Here is a 6,326-nt window from a genome sequence, read left to right as displayed (position 1 = left end):
CTTGTTTAACACCCCTAGGCAGACATGTACCTCGATCTTCATAACATAGAAGAATGAAGAGCTGAAATCAGTGTTGTAGCATCCCTATAAAGCCGTTTTCAACAGACCCATTAATCACTTGCTTCACTCTTATCACCAAACGTAAGTGTGATTAAGGATCTCATTAAAGGATTAAATGAAGGATTTGTTAAGGTGAGACCAAGGAGCTAAATGACATAAAAGTGACATTTCTTACAAAGCAGAACAGTTGGTAACATGGTAAAAGTAATAAATTAAAAAGTGAATGAGACTTCTGTAATGTGGTGAGAATTCGGGTACTCACAGAATAAATCTTACACAATGAAAATTGAGGCGGCGTTGCTCAAGAACAATGTGGGTGGCTTCTAAAAAGTCCCTAGTTAATATTCTAAACACTAGATCATCTTTCCCTGTGTATTTTGGATATGCAGGCTTTAAACCAAATCCAATTAAAATATTAGTATGGAGGAAAAGTTTGTTTTTGCATGGCCTGCACAGCAATTAACCAGAAAAAAAGACCAATCAAAAAACAAATAACTAAATAAGTTTGGGATCTGTAAGATTTTTTCAAAATCTCATACGCTTACCAAGGCTACATTTATTTAATAAAAAAGTAAAACCATAATATTGTGAAATATTCACAACTTAAAATAATTTATTTTAACATATAATTTATATATTTTTATATAAATTATATATTTTATAAGTATTCATAACCTTAACGTTTTGAATGGTAGTTTAATGTTGTTGTTTTTTTTCATAAAAATCTATTTTTAGCGTTTATTAAATCTAAAATCTAAAATCTATAGAATTTCATCAACTAATAGGAGTGTAGTACTCATTCATGGCATACAGTCAGGGTGCGATTTGCCGGGGGGGGGGGATGCATGGGATTTTCTGGTCAATGTATCCCTGCCTCTGCGTATTTTTTTTTTCCCCCAGTTGGAATAAATTTACCCCCCCCTCAAAGTGATCAGTGCTACTACACTAATGACGAGACAGATTACAAAACTTATAACGGATCCGTGGTTTGATTAAAGTCAATTTTATTTTAAAATGCGCTACTTTGACTGGCTCTGATATAGCTGCCACGCAGCCTCTCTGTATTCACCACTCTGCAGACTTGCTCAATGTCCCGCCCACGGCGCTATCTGATTGGTTACACCTCACGAGTAATAGCCTATCAACACTTACAAGACGGTTGAAGCCGGGTCCGCTGGGCAATGGAGTTGCTAACTTGGCGACTTTGTCGCTAGATTTAGCGACTTTTTTCCAAAAAATGTGACTTGCGACAAATCTAACGACTTTTTGGGCAATCATTATTTAGTCTCTGAGACTCTCTGGTGCTGCCGCACGAGCGCGAGGTCTCTCTTTCCCAGCGCGAGCCTCTCTCTCTGCATCTGCTGTGTTCAGCGAATGCAGAGAGGAGCAGCACTTTCAGTTAAAAAAAAAAGATATTCGGTTGCTTCTAACTCTATTTTACAAGCAAGTATAGCCGAGATCAGTCACAGCACAAACACTGACTTTATCGTATGTGTTAGTGCTGTCAAAAGACCCGGTACTCCGGTACCAAGTCGGTACTAAAAAAATTTAAATGTGATGGTACCAGGTTTCTTTAAGTACCGGTAGTACCAAGGTCCCGTTCAAACCCGGTTCAGCGCTATGATTTCCGCGAAGCAGAAAATGAGGACAGAATCTCAAAATCCAGTTATGAAAATGAAACTTACATTTTAATATGGACAGTCATAGAATTTGTCAAAGTTAGCATAAATTAATCAAATCAAATCTCCATATGGACCAGTATCTGTACATGTTAAGCCGCAAATGTTGCCTGAAATATGAATCAGTGTTCTGCGCGTCTCTGTATGAATTAATGAATGGCAGAAACGTGCGGGTTTGTTTACTACATAGACTGAAGCGCATGACGCTTGCATTAATTTCAGCATCTGAGCTTCAGAGTTCTCTCTCCATCAAGCGATCTTTTAAGTTTCTCACACATGCAAAAGAGAGAGAGAGCGAGAGTCTTACCACGCTGAATCGACACGCTATATGTAAACTATTCTTTATTGTCTTTTCCTGTAATGGAGTTCATTTAGAATTATTCATATTAATTTTTGATCAAGCAGAAGACATACCGGTTTCTCCAGTAGTGGGCGGAGCTAATGCGCAAATGGCAATTTCATTGGCTGGCGCTGATTTAGTACCGTCCCTGTTTTGATTTCAGCAAATCAGTTTGACCGAACGCAGACAACGTGATTAATATTCATGAGCCCAGCAGCTCATCAATTCATAGTGCATTGTATATACATTAGTATGATAGTAAAATTAATAGTAGTATTAATATGAATAATAATTAATATGATCTATTACTATTTTTTTACAGAAACCATCAATGACCAAAAATATCTTAAGCATCACCACCAGTTTTAAGTTCAGTTAAAATGACAAATATGCATTCATTAGGCCTAAAGGTTAATTTTTACATAAAGGCATTGTGCTAGAAATATTACTATTATTTAGTAAAATGTATGTGATACTGCTACTACTGTTGATAACATTTATAAAACTTTATTTTTTAAAGAAATAAATCACAATATTTCTTACATGTGTTAATTTTAATAGAAAATCCCCTTTATTTACCAGAAATAAAATGTGTTTAAATTTCATAAATTAAAAGACAAATTAAATTTAGGTGAAACTTGTTTACTGTTTTTCATAATTATATAACTTGTAGAAAAACTTTAAACACAATTGTAAATAAGTATAAAGAATGGCATTGGTTTTATTTTTAGTGCTAAAAAGTTTTTTTTTAAATTAGCATATTTTTGTGTTTTGCTTTGGTACCGAAAATGGTACCGAGAACCGTGGATTTTCACTGGTATCGGTACCGAATACTGAAATTTTGGTACCGTGATAACACTAGTATGTGTATTTGATTTCATTAACGCAGATTAATGTTTGAGAGCTGGTTATGTAGTCTTAATGGACCGCGTTTCACTCATTATAATATTCATTCTGTTGTCTGACAACAGAAACATTAAAATATAGTAATAAAAACAGTTTTATTGAGAATTAAATTAAATGGCTAAATTAAATTGCAGTATGTGAGCATAGGGAGGCAATACAATACGACGCACTTACGTCATAAATATGCTAATTAGCGCATGATGTCATCTATTTAATGTTCTCATGATTTATTTTTATGAATTAAAATGTTTCAAAACACCCCCTCCCGTTTTTTTCACAAATCGCACCCTGCATACAGTACACATTTGACTACATTTAAGTCTAATTTTCCCCAACAAATACTGCAGAGAATACATCTGGGCCTGCAAATCACTGATCAGACATGTGCTTAGGAAAGGAGAAATGCATCTTGCAGCCTAAAGGTATGTCATTAAAGTATAAGAATGGTAAAATCAGAGGATTCCTGTCCAGTAAAGAACTGTATGTTGTGAAGAGAATATATCATGATTTCAGCATATAGGTTTTAGAGGTTATATCTGTGGTAGAATAAAAAGTACAGTAATTACATGGTGATGTGCGAGTCTAAAAAGGAACTGGGTGAATAAAAGAAAACACAAGCACTCCATATTAATCTAATGTGTTTAGATGTCATGAACTACCCCGTGTAGGGCTGTCCCCAACTGAAGATTTTTCTGGTCGACTAGTAGTCGTTCATTTGAAGCATTAGTCGACTAATCGCACGCTTTTTAATAAACATTTAAATCATGATACCAAGCCTTTAATTGCATACATAGCCTAATAAGCACTCAAGCGCACGCATAAAGCTTGCCAAAGCGCACCGGCAGAAGTAATGATTATGAATGTGTCAGGAGGTTGCAGTAACATTTTAATAATTCATTGATAAACTAGTGGTTTCTTTGTTTTTGGTTTAGGAGAATAAGTCAGCGACACGGACTCATCTCCGCAGTAGTGATGCGCCTTTATGCATGTTTCATACAGATTACATAATCGTTGCTTTCATTATTTTACAAAAGCGCACACACTTAAACAACGCACATTTCTCTGGGTTATTTAGATTGAGAGCCTATGTAAAGTTGCTAACACTTTTCAGTTGATAAGCCATATATGAGGTCGATGAATGATAGGCGAGTGTTTGGATGTCTTACATTATAGGGCTGGACGATTAATCGAAAAGTAATCGAAACTAAAATTCAGAACCTCTAACCGACGTAATTTTCCCATGTGGGTTATTTTGGTTTTTTAATCCTGTTAATACTTCCCCCTTAAAAGCATACTACCGCGTGTGTAGCCACAGTACTCTGCCCTGTCCAGTCAGTGGCATAAAAGCAAAACACGGAGGTGAACACCGGTTCAACACATAGTGATGGCGCGCAATCGGTGAGCCTTGCGTCTTCACTAAACTTTGTCAGTTGTATTTGTTTTATGGTTTGGAGATTCAAGCGATTAGATGATCGGATGTGTATTATTATATCGACCTACCATGTTCGCGCTAGGGCTGACGAAAATTACATAATACGGACGGTGCGCGGATGGTCAAATTATACTTTGACAATATAAAAGTGTCATTGCATTAGAATGTTTTGGATTACATAAACAGTTGAAGCAACTAGATGCAGCGCTGCTGTGATGTTCAATCAAAATATTGCGCAAAAAGAGAATGTGGAGAAGATCTTGTTTACGTCAAAACAAACCAAGCCATTCACACAGAACGCATGTTTCTAGAGGGACATCTATCACCATTGCACTGGCGTCTCGCACAACAGAGCCCCATGTTTAGAAAGCCATGTAAAATTAAGGTGGGTTCAATTTTTTTCAAAAACATATCTTGAGACTTTATGGTGGGTTTTCCCCATCCTACTGCATCTCATGTTTAAATGAAAAATGTACTCTGTGTGATTGGCTTTCACCCCTTTGTATTAAACTATGCATGTACACATGATGCAGTTTTGTTTATAGTTCTCTAAGCTACTTAATTCTGTTCTTAATACTTAATTGGTTTAAACATTATTTTAAATATTATGCACTTTTTTCCACAGACATATTTTCTTATGCTTTGAATAAATGTGCATTAGTAATATTTGGCCATTATTTTGCAATTCTCAGAAGAGAAGCCAAAGCTTTTTTTCACTCTAACTAAAATTCTGCATTTTAAATTCGAATATTTTGACAGCCCTAGTTCGCACAGCTGCATTGTGGCACGAACACTCATATAAACAGAAGTTGTGAAGATCGCGCGCACAGAGGAATGCAGAAACTAGTTGTCAGCGCTGTCCTGTGATTAATCACTAAAGTAGCTTAGAAATCTCAAAACTTATTATAGCAAATTTTTCTACTTTTGAAGGAACTAGGCTATTTACAACACACAGCTTCACAATAATATAGAGACATAATTAAATGTATCTCTTTGTGTTGTGTTAGGCAGTCGAAAACTTTGCATTTCTCTGTCTGCACATAATGCACTTTTGAAAGATGCTTTGACAGATTGCTTGTGTTTCCGCCCTTACATGCAAAAATTTTGTTGCACTTATGACAACTCTTTGTATTAAGCAGGAGTTTTCGTACTGTAAGGGGCCGTTCACATATCGCGTCTAAAAACGCGTGGAAAACACTAGGCACGCCGCTTTCTGATTTTTTTTCCCCAAAGTCTTCGGGCACTTGCGCTCCTGAGGAGTCTGCCGTTGCTAAGCAACCATGACCTGCTCTCTCCATGAAGACGCGGAAATTTCAGCAATGGATAAATGGATTTGCAGCACTAAAAACTGCTTGCCGTAGCACTGCTACTAAATTAATTTTAAAATCTACATACAGCTATCAGCTGTTCCTTCATCTTGGCTGAGCTTTCAACGTTGTTACGGAAAAGGTGAGGAAGTTACATGACCTGCGGTGCGCTTGCGGCATTCTGAAAAGTTGAGATGGTTTTAACCTGATGCGGTGCGGACGCGCCTGGAAAAAATGAGCTTGTCGCACCGCATGCGCGTCGCGACCGCGTCGCTTCCATTATGAGCGCGCATACCGTGCACCTACATTTGAAATAACGAACTTGAGTGCGCAAAAGACGCGATATGTGAACGGCCCCTTATAATTAGCCCCGGGGCCATTTTAATACCGGGTTTCGGGTACCCATCCCTATACATTACCACATACACCAACGGTTAAAGATTTTTTTAGTCACGGGCTTCGCCTGTGGATTTTTTTTATTTTTCCCTTTGACTAAGAAAGTTTTAGTCGACCAACGGTTAGTCAACTATTAGGGGGCAGCCCTAACTGCGTGTTTATTTTCTTATGCAACCGTTTAACAGCACACACTACAGGCTGCTGCT

The sequence above is a fragment of the Carassius carassius genome, chromosome 20 (assembly GCF_963082965.1).
Source record: "Carassius carassius chromosome 20, fCarCar2.1, whole genome shotgun sequence".
Taxonomy (NCBI): Eukaryota; Metazoa; Chordata; class Actinopteri; order Cypriniformes; family Cyprinidae; genus Carassius; species Carassius carassius.
The sequence above is the reverse complement of the archived record's forward strand: the minus strand, read 5'-3'. Positions refer to the sequence as shown.